This window comes from Petaurus breviceps, unplaced genomic scaffold, assembly GCF_028583685.1.
Source record: "Petaurus breviceps papuanus isolate PSGF00001 unplaced genomic scaffold, PetGlider_PUasm1.0 90895, whole genome shotgun sequence".
Classification (NCBI taxonomy): domain Eukaryota; kingdom Metazoa; phylum Chordata; class Mammalia; order Diprotodontia; family Petauridae; genus Petaurus; species Petaurus breviceps.
Window position 1 is genome coordinate 36,218,583 of NW_027187372.1, and position 24,289 is coordinate 36,242,871.

At 40.2% G+C, this 24,289-nt stretch overlaps 1 long non-coding RNA gene across 8 annotated transcripts in view; it reads right to left on the minus strand.

The window, feature by feature from the left end:
• The window catches only part of LOC138151250 (uncharacterized), a 364,336-nt gene that overhangs the window by 294,611 nt on the left and 45,436 nt on the right, over positions 1 to 24,289 (minus strand). The window contains exon 7 of one of the 8 annotated variants that reach the window (XR_011165770.1): positions 4,868 to 4,969. The exons of 6 other annotated variants lie outside the window; for them this stretch is intronic. This is a non-coding gene — a long non-coding RNA (uncharacterized lncRNA). Of the gene's footprint in view, positions 1 to 4,867; positions 4,970 to 21,633; positions 22,402 to 24,289 lie in introns of those variants that run through there. One more of the 8 variants, XR_011165775.1, reaches the window with a different exon arrangement.

Genomic DNA, 24,289 nt, shown 5'->3' on the forward strand with positions numbered 1-24,289 from the left:
ACACCAGATAAACCATGAGATCGAAGAAGATACTATCTGTAATTATGACGGGCACATAATAGGAACTCAATAAATGTTTGTTCCCTTTCCTTCCTTCTGATGCTATACTCAATGTAGCCTTTAGATACCTCTCAACTATTTCATAAAGTCATAAAATAATAGATTTAAGTTGGAAGGGACCTCAGAAGCCATCTAGTCCAACCGCATTGTCATACAGATGAGGAAACAGAAGCCCAGAGAAGCTATGTGATTTACCCAAGGTCACACTTAGTAAGTGTCAGAGGTGAGATTCAAACCCAGATAATTGGATGCCAAATTCAGTCTTGTATCAATCACATCCCTCCATTCTATAGCACACAGAGCTGCTTCTGAGATGGAAATAAAATGGATGAATCTAGTTAAATTGACATGGGAATTTTATATGAGAGAGTTTGAGACCAAGAGAGAGAAAGATTCCAAGCCATGGATTATCAAGGCTGAGCTTCATAGGTGATCTGCATCATGGTAGTAGGGTCACCATGGGTGCAGAGTCTAGACTTCAACTTTATAATTTCAGAGACGTGATTTTATCAGTTCACAGAGGAGTGATTAGCTCCTGGGAAATTAATTCATACCAACCAAATTCAAGAGTGATAGATGTGTTTGAAGGATATTTCTTCCAAGATGGCGGCAACCTAAGGCATTGCTCCTCTTCGTTCAGGATATATTAGTCTGGATAAGTGACTGTAGTAGCCATTGGCAACAGAGCAACTTTTCTCAGTCTTATCCTGGAGACCACCCCCCAATTCTGACTTGGTCTCTCTTTTTTACCCCTGAACTTTATCATCCTTCTGCTTACATTTGTCATTTACATTATACTTTCCAGGATTATAGCTTATGTTATATTAATCACATTTTTATTTGTACTTTAGCTTTAGTTTTAAAGTCTGGTTTGTTTTGTTTTTTACGTTGTCCCTTGATTCTGGATGTAGAGTGCATAGCATGTTCAGGGCATGTAGTTAGGATCCAAAGGCAGGATTTTATATCCCCTAATTACCCTAGATGAGTCAGAGTCTTCCAGCCTCTAAAAAGGCTACCCCACAAATGTCTTGGTGGTCTTTTCCTTTAAGACTCAAGAGTTAGGAGGGACTTTAGAGTTCATCAGGTTCAATCCTCATCATTTTTAAAGTTAAGTAAATCGAGGCCCAGAGAGATTGTCATATCTAAGGTTACATAGGTAGCAGATGAAGAAGAGGAAGGGAGAAGCATTAATTAAGCACCAACTGTGTTCCTGGCACTATGCTAAATGCTTTACAAATATATCTCATTTGGTTTTCACAAAAACTCTGGGAGGTAGGTGCTATTATTAGCCCTATTATATTGATGAGGAAACTGAGGCCAACTTGGAGGAACTTGCCCAAGGTTTAAGCAGACAGAAGGGACTTGTCCAGCTAGCGTTGGAAGTTAGATTTAAACTCAGATCTTCCTGACTCCAAGGCTCAGTTCTCAGATGATAGAACTTAGATTTGAACTCATGTCCTCTCACTCTGAATTCAGGGTTCTAACCACTATATCACAGTGTCTTTATCTGAGTCGATGTGAACCTTAAGAGACTAAAACCCAGCCCTTGGAACTGTTCCTTTCCTAAACCCCAGGCCAGAGCTTGCATTATGCCAAGTTTATACTAGGTGGCACCATAGTGCATAGAGCACCAGGTCCTTAGGAAGATTCACATTACTGAATTCAAATCCAACCTCAGATACTTTTACTAGATATATGACCCTGGACAAGTCACTTAACCCTGTTTGCCTCAGTTTCCTAGTCTGTAAAATAAGCTGGAAAAGGAAATGGTAAACCATTCCAGTATTTCTGTCAATAAAACCCCAAACAGGGTCACAAAGAGTCAGATACAACCGAAATGACAGAATGACACCCAAAGGTCTGCACCCAGCATATAATATGGAAATAACTAGATAGACAACTGTGCTCTCAGTGCTGGGCTCAGAGATTCTCATTACAGTGGGCTTCAGAGGAGGCAGCCTACAGTAAAACCTGGGCAGACAGCAGGGGAAAATATATCAAAGGATTTCACTCAACAAAAGCTCTTCCATGGAGGAAATCATATATTATTGAATGAGCAGGGCCTAAGGGACACCACCAAACCATGCTCTATTTTTTTTTAGTCCTCCCACCTCTTACAAGGTATGCTGAATATGGATTTGGTGGCATAGCTCCACGACCATGGGGCTCCCTCACCCCCTCTCATCGCAAGGCTTTGCAGAGGAAATCTCTACTCATATTCCGGCTGGTGAGGCTCCATGCTGACTAAAGTAATAAAACAACTCACGTCAAGCAGATTAAAACATGTCAAGCACCGTGGATGGCCCCTTTTGGACTCTGAGGGAGAGAGGAGCAGTTCAGGTCTAGACACGAGTTTTGTCAGGGATTTGGCTTCGAATGTGCTAGCAACCTTGGCCCATATTAATAATATGTTCTCTCATAGGCTCAGCTTTGCCCAGTCTCTAACAAAAACTGAGAACACGGCCCCCTCCTTCTGGCTTTACAGTAGGACAAAAGGTTTTGGTCCCTCTGCCATCAGGGACTGGACACTGCCCCAAAATGGAAGGAGCATGCTTTCATTCTCTGTATGATCTTTAAGGAGAGAGATAGCAAATCTTTCTCAAAAACTTATCCCAGTGCCTCACACTTTTCCCTCTCTGGGGTTACTTTCCGACCGGGTTTCAATGGAGTCAAGAAAAGCCTTTCCACATGAATGTTACAAGAATTTCCTTATATATTTAAAATCTGGTATCTCTCAGGCAAAGAACACACAGAGGTCTAATTTTCCTTAGAGGCAGAGGAATGGATGAAATGACATCCAGGATACTTTACTCTGCGTTAAGGATTCAAAAGGGGACAGTGGGGAGTATTGAAGCCAGAAACTTTACTAGTTCAAGAAAGTTGGGACTTTGCTCCATCTGGAATGGGGGCTGGGGGTGGGGATTGATTTCTGGAGTTTTTTTTTTTCTTGGTGGTCCAAAGATAGTGGTCCACTTACTTCTTAAAGACCTCTACCTCCCCTGTGGGAAGCTGGCAAGAGAACAAGGCTAGAGACTAGTGGGAGAGAAAGGACAAGGTACAGGCTTGCCCTTTTTACTGGTCTAATTGCCTCCAGAATATTAGAGGCAGGCAGGAATTCAGTGACCAAGAGACCTCATTTTGCCTAGGAAACAATCAGTTAAAACCCCTTTCTCTCTGGAACCAAAAAGAACTGCTATCTCTAGAGTTCTGTAGTTGGATAGGATGGGGTTGAAGCATTCTTTCTTCTTAGACAATCAATACCACTAGTAAGAAAGAAGCAATTTTCCCCCCTCAAGAAACCTGAACCTTATGCCAGAGTTCCTGGAGTCATTTAGGGGGCTTTTTCCAGTAGAAATCAAATCCACAGAAGCACATTTGCTCTTCCCCTCCTGAACCCCTATATCCCCTGAGGGTCTAAACCTTGAAGTACCCTCTCTGCACAGGTAACTCCTGGTCTATAGGAGGATTTCACCTTCTGAGGTACAGCTTGTCTATAGTTCTTGGAGGGCCTGAGACCTGACAGTCCTTTCCTATCTCATTCTTTTTTTTTTTTTTTGCCTTTTGGAGGGCAATTGGGGTTAAGTAACTTGCCCAAGGTTACACGGCTAGTGTGTGTGTGTGTGTGTGTGTGTGTGTGTGTGTGTGTGTGTGTTAAGTGTCTGAGGCCAGATCCTAACTCAGGTCCTCCTGACTCCGCGGCCCGCGCTTTACTCACTGAGCCACCTAGCCACCCCTTGTCTCATTCTCTTTTATTGACCGACTTCCCCACCAGAATTTGTGGAGGAAAAGGAGGGAGAACTTTAACTGGTCTTGTCCCTGATGAACTATTTCCCAGATAAAGCCTGTCTCTATACTGACTCAATCATTTGGACCAAACCAACCACTGGATTCAATTTAAGGGGCAGTTTGGTGGAATCCAAGAATGTTTGATGTAGAAATGAATCTAATGAGAGGTGCTCTAATACCACTGCCTCCTTCTGCCAATGAAGAAACAGGCCTAGCAAAGCTGGCCATACCACCAGTTAGAATTGCAGCTGAGAGGAGGACCCTCGTCCCTGGAATTTTATTTTATTACTCTTTCCACTAAACCTTACTGCCTCTTGTGTCTCTCCTTCCCCCCACCTCATTCAGTTACTGGTTTATTTGAATGATTGTTTGCCATTGTATAGACACAGCCAGAGGGAAAGTGCCTTACAGAGACCTGAGACAGGTCAGTGAAAGAGTCATTTTTGGAATGTGAGCTCCCACCCACCCCCTTCTGAGAGTCCCCCACCTCTCAGGTTACCCAGCCACCGCCATCAGGCTCAAAGGGCTATCATGTTGCTATACATCCCTGGGGAATCCTACCTGCCCATACAATCTCAAAGGATATGAGCAAGGAGGTAATACACTAATGGGCTGGGGAAGGACACAGAATCAAAAATATTTTAAACCATATAAGAGCATAGATTTCCAAGTGATCTAGAGATCACCTTCCTTTCCAGTTATAAGACCCCAATCCTTTGATCTACTCCAGTTCCTCATTTTACAGATGAGAAAACTAAGTTTCATAGATGTGGAAATGACTTAACCAAAGTCACATAAAACAGTAAGCAGCCAGAGGAGGACTTGAAACTGGTAAAATTTGGGTCTTCTAACTCCAAATCTTCAACTTTTCTCAACAACACACTGCCTTCTTGTGACCTGCCCCCATAATGAAAACTTGGTCAAAAGAATGGGGTTGATAGAATGCTATTCATAGTTGTATTGAATTATTCCTTTCTTCATTAGCCTAACACCCACCACAAAGATAAAAACATATTCTTACCTCAACAAAAATCCTTAGAAAGTAACTTTAATAAAGAAAAAAAATCCATAATGTAATTTATTTCTCACCAAGCAATGAGTGGATTTGACAGTGGCTGAGAACCTAGAAGGAAAAGGGATTTGCAGGTTAGTTTCATTTCCTTTATCTTAGCTTGGCTTAGTGCTCAGTAGGTGATCTTGCAAGTTATGGGCACAGCATTACACTTATTAACACTATTCAGCCATATGTATATTGCTTGAGCTGGTGAGAAAAGAAATTCTTCAGGGCAAATTATATATTGAAATAAGTCATCTTATTTCCTTTCCCACCCACCCTTGTCACCACTACCACCACCCCATGCTCCCCCACCCCCCACCCTCAGAAAAAGAAAAGAAACATTTCCAAACTGTGGGGATTTGTTTTGATGGTACATCTGTGCCTTCTTACAAGCTGATGTCTGCTGTTTGGTTTTACAGTCCAGAAGAGAGCAGGTTTGATTGGGGTTTGCGTGACATCTGGGGCTATATTTTTTGCAGCAATTTAGAAGCTGGAGATCACATTTTTTCACGGGCGTTTCCAGTTTTTAATCACCACGGCATTTTTTCTCCTCCCCTACCACAGCAACAATCGCTAGTGGTAGCTTGTTCATTTTTCATGGGAGAAAAAAGCAAAATGGAAATCAGGATGAATTAACAACTGGGCGTTGTAACTGTCAAGGACTGACAGGCCTGACTGGCTCCAGAGGCTAGGATGTATTGTGCTGGCCCCCATCGGATGGGAAAGTTGAACGGTTGGCTATTGCCAATGATGAGAAAATCTCAGTAATCAGAACAAAGGGAATGGGGAACATCTAATAAAAGGGGAGAGAGATCACCCCCCTGACAAGCATACAAACACGTGCTCATCTGGTTGGCAGCGAGAACAGGTTGGCTGTTCATTACTTTGGTCACAAGTACCACATCCAAAGGCAGAACCTACTCATAAATTATTCTTCTCTCCCCTCCCCTCCCACCCACCCCTTTCTGCCCCTCCAAAAGGAAAAAGCTGGAATGCAGCAGCCCTGTTCAACCTAACAAATGCACTTCCGGTTTCCATTGCATTTTTTTGACAAGCAACCCAGATTGCATGCAGGTAAAGTTATTGAGCGCAATGGAAAGAGGGCTGGATCAAAATTTAGAGGCCCTGGTGACATATATTAACTCTAATACTGGACAACTGTGGGTAAGCTACTAGATCTCTGTGGGTCTCATCTCTTAAACAAGGGGTTTGTGATGACCTCTGAGGTCTTTCAAATCTCTAAATTGTTCATCAGAGCTTTGAAACCACCCTGACAAGGCTTTATCCTGTCCAATGGTAATATATACTATTTTCCCTCCCTGAGATTTGCTTTGAGTCAAAGATGTACAATTTCAAGTGACAATTAAATCACAATGTAGCATCTTATTGCCATGGATATTAGTTAGTTCTAGAAAGGACTCTAGAGGTCATTTAGGAAGACTGGTTCACTTAATAGCTCTGGTCAAGAGACCAGAGTTCGAGAATTTGTTGTCACACTCACTGTGTGAACTGGGATGTCACTTATCATGGGATTTAGAGGCAGGTAGGGCTTTAGAAGAAATCTAGTTCAAACACCCTCATTTTGCCAATGAGGAAACAAGTCAAGAGGGGCAAACTGACTTGCCCAAGGTGATAGGAATATAAAGCAGCAGAGTTAGGATTCACCTCACTGGGCCTCAATTTCCTCATCTGACAAATCAAGGACTCAAACTCAGTAATCTCTAGTATCTCTTTCACCTTTCAATTCCAACTCCCTTGTTCAATGGGTGATAAAAACCAAAGGCCAGAATGGCAAAGTAATTTGCCAAAGGTCATAGAATTAGTTAATAGGGGCAAAGGTAACCTTTAGAATGTTCATTAAAATATACAAAAGGATGAGGATGTGTGTGTGTGTGTGTGTGTGTGTGTTATGTGTATGCTGGGAAGGCACCTTAATTTGAAACCATTAAGCAAATGGAGAAGAGGTAAATGGAGAATACAGTGATTCTCTCCTCCGCCACCACCCCGTCCACTTTTCTCTAAACCCTCCTTTTCTCTGTGCCTTGTCTGGGCAGGCCCCACACCCCTGGAACGCTTCTCCAGGCATCCTTATCTGGGGAGCTAATCATTAAAAAGCAGGTGGTGAAGATTTCTACTTTTCATCTCCCTCTTAAACTCTCTCTCTTCTCCTCCTCTCATTTTTTCCCCCTTTTTCCCTGGAGGCTACAAATTTCTGAATCTTAACCAGGAAACCTCTTTTTGGTTTACACCTGGAATATCACTCTCTCATTATTGGAGTAGCAAAGAACAAGGCACCGAGAGACAAGAGGGAAAAGAAGGTGTTGACTGAGGAAAGACAGATTTCAACACATTCAGATTGATGTGTCTATATCAATATATATTCTCTCAATGGAAATAATATAGGTAATGTACTTGATCAACCTGAAAGTAGTCTATTAAAATCATAATCCACCATCATTGTTTTTATTAATAATCCTTTTTGATAGCATACTTTTTTAGAACAAATCTCTTACTGCCCTTATGACTCCTCAGGTTCCTGATTTACCTTCACCCAAGGAAATATCTCACAAGACAAAAAACACTTACATGTCACTTCAGATATGGTTATCAACACTCCACACAAATGGGCTGACAGCAGAAACAAGCAAGGTGATGTGGCAGGCTGATTTAGGTTGAAGAATCTCAACAAGGCTGCCCTGGGGCTCACAGAGATTAATTTACATTGTCCCCACAAATCTTAAGAATGGTGTCTTGAAAGAAACTGTTAACTTCTTTTCTACCCTGCTGAGTCTCTGTCTCACTGCCTCCCCTGGACTATTGACCTTCGCCCAGATTCCTGAGGCTTAGACAGCATCCTGGGAGGTCATCCCAGGCAGCTAGGTATCACAGGGATAAAACTCAGACTTTGGAGTCAGGAAGACCTGTTTGAATGCTGACTCAGACTCCTCACTAGGTATCTGAGCCTGGGCAAATCACTTAGCCACTGTGCCTCAGTTTTCTAATCTGTAAAATTAGAATAATAATAATAATGCCTACCCTACCATGTTGTGATGATTAAATAGATTCATATTTGTAAAATGCTTTGCAAATTTGAAAGCACTACAAAAGGAGTAGGTCTTCTTATTAGCATCATCACCATAATCCAATCTATGATCCTACCTTAAAGCAGTGCTATCCCTTAGACTGTCCTAAACAGAATTGGACCCTCTGCTAACAAGGAGATAGTCCCCAAGATAATAACTATGCACCCAGCAGACTATTGATAGTAACGCCATTCCTTAGGTCTGAATTCAGTTTCTCCTTTTGATTTAATTTCAGCTCCTTTGGTCTTCAGTCACTGTCGCATGTTACATTGTGTGAGGAATAAGGAGAGCATCTCTTCCCTCTCATTCACCATATCCTGTTCAATGGTAATATATTTACTATATCCAATGAGCTGTCTGATTTTATTGATTCTGAAAGGTAGAAAGGGTGCTGGATTTGGAATGACAGAATGTGGGTTCAAATTGTCTCTGCCACTTTGTAACCTTTCTTAAATCCTTTCCTCTCTCTACACCTTCAGTTTTCTCAACTGTAAAATGAGGGAATTGGACTGGATAGTCTCAAAAGTTCCTTCCCATTCTAAATCTATGATCCTATGAATATTCTACAAATACATTTTGACTCATATTTCTTCCCTTCTCTCAGCTCACTCAACCACTAACCTAGTTCAAGCTCTCATTATTCTTTGCCTAGACTATTACTATCTCTTCCTGTCCATTCTTGGTCATTCTCTCCAATCCAACATCCACATAGCTATCAGATCAGTAGAACCAAACCATAGATTTGGCCACATTACTATCCTGCTCAATAAATTCCAGCAGATTCATGGCCATGATAAAATGCAAACTATTCTGTTTTGATATTTAAAGCTCTTCACAATCTCATGAAGATTTCTGTTTCTCATCTTCCTCCAAATTTTAGTTCTGGAATTTAAAACTGTCAATGAATTCTCTCTCTCTAAGCTACTTTTTTAGTTTTATTTCACTTTGCTCCCCCTCATCTACTCTCTGTTCTAACCAAATTGGTTCACTTGATTTTCTTTCCTTTTACATGATGGTTCCATCTGCTGCCTCTATATCCCTGGGCAAGTTGTCCCCCCTACCTGGACAGCCCTCCACTCTAACTTATGCCCCTTAGAATATCAAGCTCCTTTCAAGGCTCTGATTAAGAGTCATCTCCCAAACAAAGCCTTTCCTAAGGTGGTCAACAATCTCCCATTAATCTCATCAAAATGCCTTTGTATACATTTTCTATTTCCGTCCTTATAAGTTGGTGCTGTTCAGCCATTGAGTCATGTCCAATTCTTTGTGACCCCCTGGACCATTCTCTTCATGGGCTTTTCTTGGCAAAGACCCTAGACTGGTTCGCCATTTTCTTCAGTCATTGCAGTGTTTCATGACTTGCAGCCATTTAAAAGTAGTAGGCATTAAGAAGTTGGACTTTAGTTTCAGGGATGAGTTTAGGATCATTAAAGAATTTTGCAGCTTCTCAAGGAGGCGATCTGACTCATTTTCCTCTTTATAAAGTTTGGACTTAATTCATTACACCGTATTCAGCAATGCTAGTTGCTAAGGATGACGTGGCAGATAAATTCTAGGAAGAACTTGGTAAGATCCTATATATATTTTAGGCTGGTTCTCCTTATCTCTCCAAAGTTGGAAATGCAGAGGCTACACACTAACCCAATTCCCAATACTGATCAGCACAAAAGCTTTAATTTGCTCTATTTTTCTGACCTGGACTGATTCACCTTTACTTGGACAGTCTGGTGGCCTTTTGCTCCTGGAAGGTCACCTGAACTTAGAATTCCATTGGCTTTAGCCCCTCTACAACTCAGAAATTCCAAACTTAGGGGATCCAATAGCTTCAACCTCCCCAAGTATTAAGAATTACAAGAGCGTGCCAATCATTTCTAGAAATACCATAAATTAAATCAAAATACACTCTGATACCTGTCATCATACTTCAAGTAAAAATAGAGAAGGGTGAGGATGGGAGAAATATATGGGAAAGCATGATTCAGGAAGAGAGAATGAGGTCAATTAGTGACATTAAATACTCCTATATCATGAATATTTTTTAATTAAAGAATTGATAGATTCTAGATACGGTGAGCATCAAATAATACCATAATGAATTAAATAGTTTCTATTTTAACAGACAGGAGAAATAAGTGTTAATGATTTGAGAGTTATCCTTGAATCAGTTGTCCATGTAAAATCAGACCATCATCAGAGCTTAGATCAAAATTCTTTAAGAACAAAATAAACTATAATAATTAATAATAATAATATAAATGACATATAATTGAAGCAAGTTGATCCTGAACTGTTTATACAAGCATTTGGAAGTAAAAAAATGGAAACTGTATGAAAGAAGTTTAACCAAGTATATACCTGTAAATGTTTAAAAACTAGCTCTCTGGAAAAAAAAAAACCAGTAGATTCACAATATGCTTTCAAGTTTAATCTGCATGATTTGCATTTTCCTAATCACTTTCTCAAGGCCAAAAAATCAGCAAAGCTATAAATCAAGCCCTGATTTATACTGTTTATTTCCAAGGTGTAAATAAATACAATGAAAATTTTACAATCGGCTCTCCCCTAGCTACTCCAACACACCTCTGAGCTCAACCATGTAGATTAATTGCCACATAAAGAACATCCCAAAAAAGTACAGGAAATGCTTTACTTTGCAAACATCTGGCTTACTTGCCAATAGAGAAAAATGGCTGTCAAAGACAACATCAGTTTAGAATATAAACTTGTTTGTAAAATGTTGCAAAGAAAGTTGATGAACAATAGTGAACAGTATCATTTCATAAACAGAGAAAAGCAGTGGATGTTAAAAGTAGCTTGGTGAGATAGACAAAGAAACAAAGTTTATCCCTGAGGCATTTAAGGATGAAAATGGACAGAGAACTACACACAGAAGAAAAATGGAAAAGATTTGCAATAAAATTTTAACAAACTGTGTTCTCCATCAAAGATAATGGAAACATCATACTTGAATCCTAACATAGTCCCAGGTGTGCTTATAGAAGAATAAAAATGGCACTAAACAGAACAGAAATAGGAATAAACAGCTGAAGAGGACCAAGTGTATATGGAGGAGATCCTCACTAGAGGATGCATAATACTAAAGGCATTGAAGGACTGATAAGGAAAGGATATGAAAGAGAGGAAGGTACCAAAAATATACAGAAAAACCTCAGGACTTAATTGTACCAAAAGAAGACAAATGAGAAACCATCAGTAATTACTGACATAGATACCCATCTTCTCCCACGAATACAAGACTTCTATGAAGGTCATATTTACATGAACTAAGCAACACTTCTGGTGAAGATGTGGTATAAAAGTGAGCTAGGTGTTCATTGTAACTCTAGACACTCTCCCAGAGCAAAGCTAGCTATATTACCCCCTCAGGGTGCCAGGGAGACCCCTTGAAGAGCAAGGGAATGATTCTTCTCTAATTCTATTGGGTGGAACCCCAATTCCTGTGAGTTCCCTTCACAGTTTGCCACCAATAATTAAGCTCAGTTGCACTTAGCCAATCAACATCTACTAATGTTTACAAAGGGATATTTCCTGCAAAGCTATAGCAAGAACAGGAGTAAGTACAAATATTTCATCCCCCTTGACGTTCAGGAGCACACCCTTCTCTTTACCACCTCAGAGCCTGGGGAGGGACTCAAACTTAAAGCAGTTTCTACACAGCATTGGTCCCACCTAGTTGATGTACAAATGTGGCAGGTGGATGAATCCTCACCTTATCACTGGGCTAGATGCTTAGGGAATTCCTTGGGTCTTACTGGAGGACTGGCTGGCCACAAAACCTGTCTCGGATTCCATATCCAGGACTTCTCCTGATTTACCATTCTGACATCTCTAATTTCACAAGACTCACTTATTACTCACTATTGCTTCACCATCAAGAAGGAATAGATACGAAAGAGACAAAAGTGACAGCAGGGAGAGCCATGCTTTCATCAACCACACCAGAGCAGTCCTTGCAGAGACATAGAGGCCTTCAGCCTCTCTCCCCACCAAGTAGTTTCAGAAATTCTTGCCTCTTCTTGGTATACACTCAGACAGGAACCAAAACCAGCTCCATTTGATTTGTTACTGATTTTTAAATGTACCCCAGTTCTCCTTATGTAGCCCATCTGTAGTCTTTATTATGAGATTAGCATAGCAGAATTAGTTATAGAATATCTCTAGGTGCTAGGCAGCAGGGCACTTCTTTCTGTTAGTCAAAGGTGTTCACCACTATATTGGAGGAGATACAGCAGAGAGTCCAGTCCAAAAGAGATTCTTTATAGATGTTCCAGATGTTCCAGCTTGTTTATGATATTGTACTTTTGCATCAAGTCCCAGAATATTGCAGAGCCTCCCAGAAGAGATCTGTACTCCCTAAAAAGAATTTAACCCGACCACCCACACAGGAAAAACCAATGAATGAAGAATGTCTGTTGCCCAGATTTCAACATTATCTAGTTCAGTACTCTAAACTCTTTTTTTTTTTACTTTACTTAACAGTACTTTAAACTTTTTTTTTTCCCAACAGAATGTCTATTTAGGACAGACAGTACAAATGGATAATTAGTTGAGTCTCGAGTTGAACAATAGTCAGGGTGGGGGTTGTGCGGCAGAGTAAGTTACTTTGCAAACTTGCAGGGTTCATTTTTTGACCCCAAACTTTTTATGAAAGCAAAGACCCATCTTTTTAATACCAACATTCTAACAATGTTGCTATATGAGTTTAAGACATAGAAAACAACAATCTTTTTGAAAATAAACATACAGATGGCATAGGAGTTTCTACCTGGCTCATTTCCAATCTGGACCAATTCTTCTAGGTTGACACTGAAGAGTTATCTAGTGACTATGGGTGGGCTACAATATATCACCATTGAGGAATGCTGAAGAACATAAGTAAAAAAATGTCATCAAAGTACCTACAATGTTCCAGGCACTGTCATAAGTGCTAGAGATACAAATAAAAACAAGCAAGGCAGTCTTTGTCCTTGTAATGTTAATAGGATTTAAGATTTTCCCTTCCCCCGCCCCCTCATTAATAGACCTCATGTGGAGTCCATTAAGGAAAGCTTGCTTAGGGGAGGCTTGCTCATAAGAAGGCTTTCACACCTTTTGCTAATTTCTAATTAGGCACTGAGTCACTAGGGTTGTGATGTCTTCTGTCTCTGAGAAGTGTGTATGTGTGTGTGTGTGACACACACTCTGAGTTGGTATTTTGCTTTGGGGGCTCACTTATGAGAAGGATCTTGTGATTCCATGGTTGAGATTCTAAGTGGCCATAAGTTCAGAGCTCCCTGACTGCTCAGAGGTTAAGGCTCTCTCCATCCAGGGATGTATGTAAAGTATTTAACAATATTGCTTTGATTCAGGTGGTCAGAGCCCTGTCTGTTGGTCTTTATTTCTCTGCTTATATTTTCTCTATATTTTCTGTTTGTATTTTCTCTGAAGTTCAGGGTGCTGACTTGTTGACCCCTTAAACAGCTATCTTTCCTAATAAAGCAGATCCAAGAACCTGTGCTAGCAGCCATCCTGGGTATGCCAGTGTGGTTACTGCTACAGTCTTCTGATGGGGAAAGGCATCCTATAAAAAAGAACTGGAAGGTGGAGACATCCATAAAATTGGGATAGAGTCCTATAACTGAGCAATGAAAGAGCAAAACTAAGCTGGCAAAGCTTAGGGTAGGACCAAGGGACACTTTACTAAACACTTTTTTTCAAAACTCTTTGAGGTTCATGTTGCAAATATTATATTAACTCCATTTTATAAATAAGGAAATGAAGGGTCAGAAATGTTGAGTGACTTTCCTGTATGCCTATAGTACATGAAAAGTACAACGTTAGGACTGGAATTTGAACTCTGGAATCGAGCCCTACATTCTTTCTGCCACATCCAGAAGAATAAAAATTTCACATGATTCAAAAATTTATGAACAAATACATGGTACTTATAAGCAGACTTTAGCACAAAGTCTTTTTTAGGTAGTCTTGTATACAAGGCATGTATCAAAGACATTACAGAGGTTATATTGAATATATCTGGAAAAGGAGATTGGTTGGGGATGTAGCAATAATATTCAACAACAGATGGACAGTCCTAGATGTGCCCTGGAATCAATCCTTAGACCACTAAAAAAATATGAAGAAGGAATCCCAGACACTGGGTAAATCCTCTGTGGAGGGTTTATAGGACAAGTAATTGAAAAGAATAAGAAAGTAAGGAGGGGTCATAATCTAAGTCAGTGAGAGCAATGTTCACACTGATGAAGCCACAAGCCCACCAAAGATTTATAAAAGGTTAGTTTTCTATGAAACACTCTGTTTATATTTACATTTTGTCTCTATAGTAGATATTTGTTTATTGAACAAGAAAGACAATTGAAGGGGTAGGGATGAGAATAGAATAAGAGATCCTTCCAGACCTTCTCCTAGGCAGTCAAAGAGATAGGTCATATACACATAAAGATTTCTAACAAATACAATGTAAAGTATTTTGAACAGTGTCATTTCCATTCTGACTCATAGGAAGAGCATAGATATAGATCAGATTCCAGAAAGATTTCTTGATCTTTGACTATAAAATAAATACACTCACAGAGTTAATAGAATTAAAAGAGAAACCACATGGTAAAAGAAACTAAGTGCTAAAAGATCCAAGTGATTTCTAATCCACTGGTCCATTTGGGTAGGCATAGCTATGACCCAAACACCAACCTGCACTGGTAGGTGTTCCACTAATAATGGTAATAGGAAGCCTTCATACAAATGTGCAGATTTTTACCCTCCCATACTTCTCATCCTATCAATCCATCAATCATTCAATAAACAAGCATTTACTAGGCACATACTATATTCCAGGAACTATGCTGGCTACTGAGTATACAAATTTAAAGAAAGAAATAATCCCTCCACTCAAGAAGCTTATAGCCAATTGTTGTCTGTGTTTTCCCATAATTCCTGTATAAAGCATCTACCTAGCCTGCTCGAGGCCTTCTTCTAAATCTTCTAATCTTCCACAGCTACCAACTATCCATCTGTCATTCCTTATTCTGCTTCTGCATTTCCTGGGTTTCTCTTCTACACCACATTTCATGCAAATGCATTTAGGGGAACATTCCATAGTGTATTTATGCCCACCATGTACCTGTTGCCTTTTAGGTTGTCCACACTGATTCTTTTGAAAATGTGTTGCTTAGTGAATGATGTCACTAGGAGAGGAAGTGCTTAACAAATGTTTGTTCCCTTCCCAATTGCAGGCCCTCTTTTCTTTCTTTATACTTACTCTTGATGACCTCAGCCATTCCCAACAGTTTAATTACCATCTTTAAGCATTTAAGTCCCAGATCTATATATCCAGCCCCGGCCTCTCTCCTCAACTCTAGTCCCTGATTCCCAATTATCTACCCTAATTAAACTGGATGTCTTACAGACATTGCTGTGCTGCTAAAGTTTAAAAACTGGCTTTCTAGGGTGGGAGTGGAGGGGGTATACATACAGAACACTTTTAAGCTTAATCTGAATTATTAACATTTTCTCCATTCCTTTTTAAATCTAAACCAATGGTATCAAATTCAAATAGCAATGAATTCTTGCAGGTAGCATACTCACTTAGAAAAACCACAAATTAACAATATCTATGTTGTATTGTATTTTTTGAGAAACATTTTCTAATTACATTTTAATCTGGTTTCCTCATTTGTGAAATGGTCTAACAGCAGTACGTACTTCCCAGGGTTATTGTGAGGGTCACATGAGATACTATCTACAAAGCATTTTGTGAATCTTAAAAGTCTTACATAAATGCTAGTTATAATTGTTATTATTATTATTATTATTACTACTAAGAACCTCTGGTCTAGGATCAAATATAATTCTTCTCTTTTGGCAAAGCAATCAGGGTTAAGTGACTTCCCAGTGTCACACAGCTAGTAAGTATCAAGTGTCTGTGGCCAGATTTCAATTCAGGTTCTCCTTGACTCCAGGGCCAGTGCTCTATCCACTGTGCTCCCTAGCTACCCCCTTCTCCCATGTTTAGAGTATACTTCTTAACCTCGTAGAATCCCTGGCTTCCTTCAAAGTTCTCCTCAAGGGCCATCCCCTACATGAAGCCTTTCTTGGTAATACCCAGCTGCTTTGCCACCCTCTACAAATTTGTTGTTGTTCTGTCATTTTCAGTCATGTCTGACCCTGTGTGACCCTATGTGGGTTTGTTTGTGTTTTTTTGGCAAAGACAGTGAAGCAGCTTGCCATTTCCTTCTCTACCTCATTTTACAGATAAGGAAACTGAGGCAAACAGGGTTAAGTGACTTGCCAAGGGTCACATAGCTAGTAAAGTATCTGAGGCTGGATTTGAACTCATGAAGATGAATTGGTCTAACTTTAGGCCCAGAGCTCTACGATTTACCCTTTACCCTGTATTGTGTGATTATGTGTGTGTATGTACAGTATCCTTATATAAGTACATGTTGTACTCCCCTCCCCCCCACAAGGATGTAAGCTCCCTGTGGACTGTTTCCTTTTCTCTTTCCTTCATATCCCTAGAAAAGTGCCTAACTCGTAGTAACTAATAGATGTTGTTGATTAGCTGATTGACCCTGGCCATCCCCTTTCTGCAGGACTGCTCTGACACTGAGGTAGGGACCTCTTTACAACCCAGTACTATTTGTAGCAATTGCCCAGCTTGGACGCAACTTCATTTGCTTTGTGTCAAACAAATCTTGAAGCCACTATTTCCCAGCTGTCATTGGTTGTTGCTTCCAGATGTGCAGCAAACTATTCCCTGAAGCATTTTAGTGATGGAATTTCCCTTCCTCGGTTAACCACATGACCACAGGCATGTCTACTACCTAAACAACCCATGTAAGACTTGGGGCCCTAAAAGTTTGTCTCGAGGAATCAGAGTGCGGAAGTTTCACTTCCTTTTTCACTGGTTACATTAATTTATAGCTAACATTTTCTGACTGAGATTAGAGACCTTCATGTGCACTTATGTTCATTTTTCTACCTCAGTAGTACCCTCTGAAATTGCACAAATCTATTTAACTAGTAGAAGGTTACTTAAACACATGGCTATGTTCTGCATGGGTAAAGAAGACAATGGAGAGAATTCTTTTTTTTGTCTTTGCTTTTTGGAGGGGGAGGAAGGGCAGTTGGGGTTAAGTGATTTGCCCAAGGTCACATGGCTAGTAAGTGTGTCAAGTGTCTGAGGTCACATTTGAACTCAGGTCCTCCTGATTCCAGGGCTGGTGCTCTATATACTGCACCACACCACCTAGCCGCCCCTTGGAGAGGATTCTAGTTAGAGGAAAAGAAGACAATCCAAACAGATTGTTTCCTTCTTACTTTCCAAAGGCGTCAGTGACCATCAAGCTCCCTTTCAGATATAAAGTCATGATCATATGATCCTAAGAAGTACCCCATAAGTAGTCTCCTGCTTTGCAGCACTACTAGAGACCTCTTCAGTTTATCATTGAAAATGGTCACAAGAGCTATCCGAAGTTTTGCTTTTGGTGGAGAGGAAGGAGCCAGTCATGATTGATTAAATGTTCTCTCCCACTTCTCCCATAGACTCATTCATCTATAAGACCAGTCCTCGTTTCAATAAAATGAAGCTGATCAAAAGACATGGGCAACGTTGGCCTTATTCAGACAACAATCAGACACATCTCCCGCAGCCTGAGATGTAATTATTGAAACAGCAAGAACCTGAGTACCCTGAAAGTCTTGCCTCATCATCTTAAGTTCAGAAAAAAATTGCCTAGAATTCTCTATTGAGACTCTTCATCCAACAACGGACCCAGAGGACCAATAATTGGAATAATATGAACTTAACATAATGGACCGATGGCAGGCATTTGCTATTCCCTGCCCTCCTTTTCTCCTCCCTAAACCTTTCCAGAAAAGTATATCTTACCTATCAGACAATGAGTAAATGCCCATTGCTCTCTGGAGACAATCCACTCAGGTAATAAGTTGGAATCAGAGCTAAGGAAATACCTTAAGCACTTAAGATCAAGGGTTTTGGTCTGTGAAACTGCTGAAACTGAGTTCTAATGCTCTCCCAAGATACACTTGGGTACCACCCCAAAGGAGAAGAAAAAATCAATTCAGTTTTTTTTTAAAGTATGATGAAATGAGAGCTCAGTGTGATACTCAGAGGAATTATCTCATAATAAATAGAGGTTTGGCCAAAGTATGGCTCATTGGAGTTCAGTTCAATCTGCTCTAATAGTCAGAGAGTGGAGTGTCAAAATACTACCAAGGGAACTTAGTAGCAGAGATAAAAGTAGACACAGAATGGGAAGGAGATTGGAGAGAAAGATGGAATAATGGATGGAATGAAGGTCTAAGTGTGGAGGCAATGAAGAGGCTTTGTTTTCTAGAACATAAACAAGGGATATAGTTGGGAATTATCAACATTCATCCATCCAGTCATTCACTGAACATTTATTATGTGTACAGAATGCTATACTAGGTGCTTATGAAGATACAAAGCTAAAGCAAGACATGATCCCTGACCTCAGAAGTTCATATTCTAGTACTCTAAATTATCAAACATAATATTATATGATAAGTCAATATATGTATACATATTTCTAACATTTATATAGGTCTTAAAGATTACAAAGTGTTTTACATACATTATTTCATCTTTTCCTCTGTGAGGTAAGTCCTCCCTATGATTATCCCCATTTTACAGATTACATTAGAGGGAAGGAAGGGAATGCCAGGCATTGTGCTAAGCACCTCAGAAGAGGCAGGTGCTATTATTATTCCCATTTTACTGTTGAGGAAGCTGAGACAGCTAGTAAGTGCCTAGGACAAGATTTGAACTCAAGTCTTCCTTATTCTAGACTCAATACTCTATCAAGTATACCATATACCTTTAAAACAGTATGCAAAGGTCAAGAGAAACTAGCCTTTTCCCCCATGGAACCTATAGTTCCCCATAGCAGTCCCTTACAGGAGAGACTCATGTGTTTCCTAGGGGGTTGGGGAAAGAATGAAAGGGGGAAGAAAGAAAGCAAGGAGAACCAAGAATATCAAAGGAAGGGGGTAGCCAGCAACCTAAATAGTATTGGCTTTCCCCTGGTGTTTAATATAATAAAATGAACTCTATATCAAAAACTTCCAGCTGATCCTCTAGCCCTCCCCCACTCCACCCCCTCTTCTGACTGCCTTGCCTCTGCAGAGGTCACTGGAGCAGCCCACAGGGCCATCCATGACATCATGTCTCTTGGTTCCCTCCTCCCCTCCTGCTCCCCTCTACCTAGGAGAGCAAGACTTTCTCTCACTTCTCAAAGGCTCCCTGGGGTTGGAAACCAAATGAATTCACAGCAGGACATCAGACCATTTCAGGTTGGCTCCTGAGGGAAATGTTGCATAGCACTTGATTTGAATACAAACAATCAAGGAACCCTTCCGCTCTGGAGAAGCTACTAATACATCCTGGGATGGGAGACCACAGAGCAGAGTCACCGGGGGTGCTGGACACTGCTCATAACATCCCGTCTGCCCTGCTGGAATCATCTCGTCTAGCTTCCAAGGATCGTCACCATCAAAGACTTTGAAACTAATCTGACTCTTGAATGACTCAACCCCAGGCCCATGCATGACTTAGAATCATAAAATCTCAGAGTCATAAGGGACCTCAGAGCTCATCTTGCCCAACTTTCCTCAGAAGACAAGGCTGATGCCCAGCGACTTTATTTCTATCAGTTTTCATTTTCACACCTGTAAAATGTTAACATCTGTGAATGAAGCCAGGGCCTGATTCCCAAGCTAGTATTTTTTTTCCATTATCCTGCTGCATGATAATAAAACAACTTTATGGTTAAATTAGATTTTACAGTTTTCAAAGGACTTTCATGTATGTTGTATCATTGCATCTTTACACTCTAACATGGGTAAGGCGGGTAGTAGTGTTTCCATTTTTCAGATAAGGAAACTGAGTGTCAGAGAGGTTAAGTGCTAGATAGTGTGATGTGGAGTTAAGAAGACCTGAGTTCAAATCCAGCCTCAGACATTTATTAGCTGTGTGACCCTGGGCAAGCTATTTGATAGTTATCTGACTCAGTTTCCACATCTGTAAAATGGAAATGATAATAGCACTCACTTCCTAAGGCTCTTGTGTGGATCAAATGAGATCATATATGTGAAGTGCTTTGTAAACCTTAAAGTACTATTTTAATGCTAGTTATTACTATACAATAAACAGGAATAAGCACAAGAATCCATATCTTCTGACTTCTAAGCTGTTGTTCCTTCTACAGTATCATCTAAGTCAATTCAATAGACATGTATTAAGGGCTTAATATGTGAGAGACTGCATGCTGCTTTACTACACACTCATTTTCAGATGTTGCCATAAAAATGGTCTGTATCCTTGACTTGACTTCTTTTTATTTTTACCATTTGAAAAAATGTTCCCAACAGGCCTCATTGGTACATATGCCTTTATTAAAATAACACATCATCACAATGGGAGCCCAGGATGGCAGCAGCCCTCAATATTTCTACTCCTAGAAAGAGAAACTGGATTCACCATGGAATTTTGTACAATGCTGGCAGGACTGAGGTTGCCAGGTTTAGGAGGACATTCCAGGAGTCTGATAATCCCACGTCCAAGCAACATCTCAGCTCTTCCTCTTGAATTCAGGGAAGAGTGTTAGTCAGAATATGACACCTTGAGTGGTTTAGAGAAATCCCAGAGGTTTTCATTCCTCTTCAGATTGCAATTCTAATTCTCCTCCCAGACTTTGTCTCCAATGCCCCAGAAACTTCTTCACTAGAAGCTCAATCCAGCCCTGGATTTTAGATGTTAGAAATATTCCCTCCACCCTCCCCTATGCTTCAACCCCTGATTCTGATTAGTTGACTGTTTATTTTAAGGAGGACATTCAGATCAACTCTGTATTCTTGAGAATCCACCAAGTCTTCCTCTATAATACCCCATAGTGGAGTGCCTTCATCTAACACCACTCCCCCATCCCCACTGTTTTCTTACTTCCTTTTTATAGGTTTTCTCCCATTAGAGTAAAAGCTCCTTAGGGTAGGGACTATCTTCCTGTGTTTATTTGTCTTCCCAATGTTTAGTACATTGTTTGGCACATAGTAAACCCTTAATAAATGCTTCTTGACTTGACCTGAAGACATCAAGGGACATGCCTATATAGCTCCATTGACCTCAGCTTATCTCCCTCCCATGGTTTTCTGAGCAACTTTATTCTTTGAGACTCAACAATTCATATCAGAAAGCTTCTCCATCCATGTCACCTAGTGAATGGCAGATCTAGGACTAGAAATCACATGTACTAAGTACTACATAAGAGGTCTTGCCTGTACAAGATGAAAATCCCCAGACTGGTCATTCCTTGAATACAAATCTGGAAAGGATAACCCGAAGGGGCACCGTTAGCCTCAGTCAGTCAGCCAGGTACAACAGGGGATGTCACCCATCACTTATCTCCCACCCTGTCCCAACCCACTCTCTGCTTCCTAGACCCTGGGATATATTTCAAGTAACCTCAGTGTTTGACCTTCTGTGATTTTTGGAATTAAAGAATTGGAACTTTCCAGAAAAAAATTTCCCCTAGTTCTTTTTTTTTTTTAATTTCTTTTTTTTTTTTCTGTTCCTTGGCTCAAGACAATCAAAGCAATGTCAAAATCTGGAGAAACTTCAGTTGGGACATATGCTACAGATAGTCCAATGGAACTTTTTGGGAATCAGAATAAGATGCTGGTTAGTGCCTTCCCAACAAACTTCAACCCCTCTAGGCTAGGGGAAACAAAGTAAAAAACTAATGAAAGAAAAGAGGTTTTGCTCACTTATAAAACAACAGAGATTTTAAATTCCTATAGGCATCCTATTATCTTGTCCTTCTGCGGATACATTCAAGTCAGTTAGACTTAGAACATTATCTATGTCACAAGTCTCTTACCCTCTGATTTCCAAGTTGGAGAACTCAATTTTCAGCAGTCCAACAAGAGATGACAGACTCTCGGGGAATGACTTCTGGTGAAAGTAGAAATGAGTACTAAACATGGACTTAGGAGACCTTACTCTGCAACTTGGTTAGTTGTGTGACTGTGCAAGTTTACTCTTCTCCATGACCCTCAGTTAACTCAGCTTTGAAATGAAAAGGTTAGACTAAGTTATCTCAAAGGTCTCTTTTGGTTCTAACAATCTATGAGTCAGAGTCTGAGGGTGATTGACCAACCAGAATGTCAATTTATTAATTTATAAGGAGAAATATAACTGCCATCATGAATGAGTACTTGTACAGGATGAGTGGTGCATTTTCTTCCAGAAGGGAAATCTACTTGGAAATCCATCCTAATAGGCTGTTTGGAAAGCAATAAAAGTAAGGAGAGTTGTATGATCTTAAGGGTTACTGTCCTCACTTCTTCACTCCATACCTGTCAGGCAGAATGCAGATGAGGAATTTGATCAACCTAGGTAATTGTTAAAAATCATGTCCCTTGTAGGCTGCTTTTAACTCAAGTTTCTGAGCCTCCCTTTAAACCTTGAAATTTAACCCATGTGTCCTGGTGAGCAAAGTTTTCTGGCATTAAAAATGTGTGTTTCTTTAAATCTCATATTTTAAAGTGTGCCATTTTGTTCCAGCTGTGTACCATGTTCTACATAAGCAGCTGCCTACCTTGCCTAGCACTGGTTCCAGGTCCACTACCCAAGCAATTAGAATACTTGTGTTGGTTGATCAGGGCACTCTCTCCCATGGGCACTGATGAAAGTACAGCAATAAATTCTCACTCAGTGACTCATCTTTTTCAACATTTTTCAAAGTAACCCAAACTTCTATCATTGCAATACTTCTCCATGATAGATATTAAAATTTTCAGGAGTTCAGTTTATCTCAGCATTGGGCCATAGAATTTAGGACTAGAAGGGGCTTAAAGATCATTAGCTCAAACAATTCACTTTATAAGAAATTGAGATCCAGAAAGAAGCTACTTGGTCAAGGCTATTCAGTAGTGACACTACTGTGACTCAGATCAAGGCCTTCTGACTTCAAATTAAGTGGTCTTGAGCCCAACCCTTCTGACTTCTAGTCAAGCCCTCTCCCTCTTATTTTATCTTTATAAAGAATTCTCTTCCTCTACACTATAATATACCTTTGATTCATTTTTTATATTAATGGGGACTAACATCATACCCAAAATGTTTATTAGCAGTTTTCTACTTTATTACCTAGCCTCCAAACTTAGGTCTCAGTTATAGAGTAGAATTTTTACTCATAATCCAATCCAATTCAAGGTTGCCTAGGGACTTTCCTTCACAGGTGAAAAATTCAGACTATAAAAGCCTTTTAAAGAACAATAGAATGGCTAATCTGGAAATGGTGGCCATTTTTTAAGGACTATTACAGAATCCATGAAGATGATTATTAGCACATGGCCAATGCCTCAGTATTCCTGCATAATTTGGAATTGTTCATGAAGAGGAAAAGAGTGAAACCTAACTGAGATATATTCAACCTTACCATAAACAAAGCTTTGAAGAGCAAATTGAGGCAGCTTTCATCAATCATACACAGACCACATCAAAAGCTGCCTGAGGAGGAATCACTCACCAGATGTCAGGAGGGTTGGGCAAATGTTATCAAGCAGCCTTTCAAGATATTATGAATCAGAATCAGAAGGAGGAAAAGAGGCAGAGAGAGAGGTAAAGGTGGGGAAAAGGAAAGGGGCAACAGAAAAAAGGAACAAAGGGAGAGAAGGAGGGAGTGAGGGAAAAAGAGAGGAAGAAGGAAGGGAGGAGGAGGAGAGAGAGAGAGAGAGAGAGAGAGAGAGAGAGAGAGAGAGAGAGAGAGAGAGAGAGAGAGAGAGAGAGAGAGAGAGAGAGACAGAGAGAGAGAGAGAGAGAGAGAGAGACAGAGAGACAGAGAGAGAGAGAGAGAGAGAGAGAGAGAGAGAGAGAGAGAGAGAGAGAGAGAGAGAGGCAGAAAGAATAAAAGAATCACAGAAAGAGATGTAGAAAAAAGCAGTCACAGGAAAAGAAAGAAACAGAGAGATAGAGAGACAGAATAAAAGAATCACAGAAAAAGACACAGAAAAACTAAGAAAATGCAGGCACAGAAAGAGACAGAAACAGAAGCAAAGAGAAAGAAGGCAGAGATAGAAGGGGCAGAGGCAGAGAGAGAGAAATAGAGGAGTACAGAAAGTAAAAGAAATTAGAGATAGACAGAGGGAGAAAGGTATAAAGAAAGAGAAAAAAGGAGAGAGAAAGAGAGAGAGAGAGAGAGAGAGAGAGACAGAGAGAGACAGAGAGAGAGAGACAGACAGA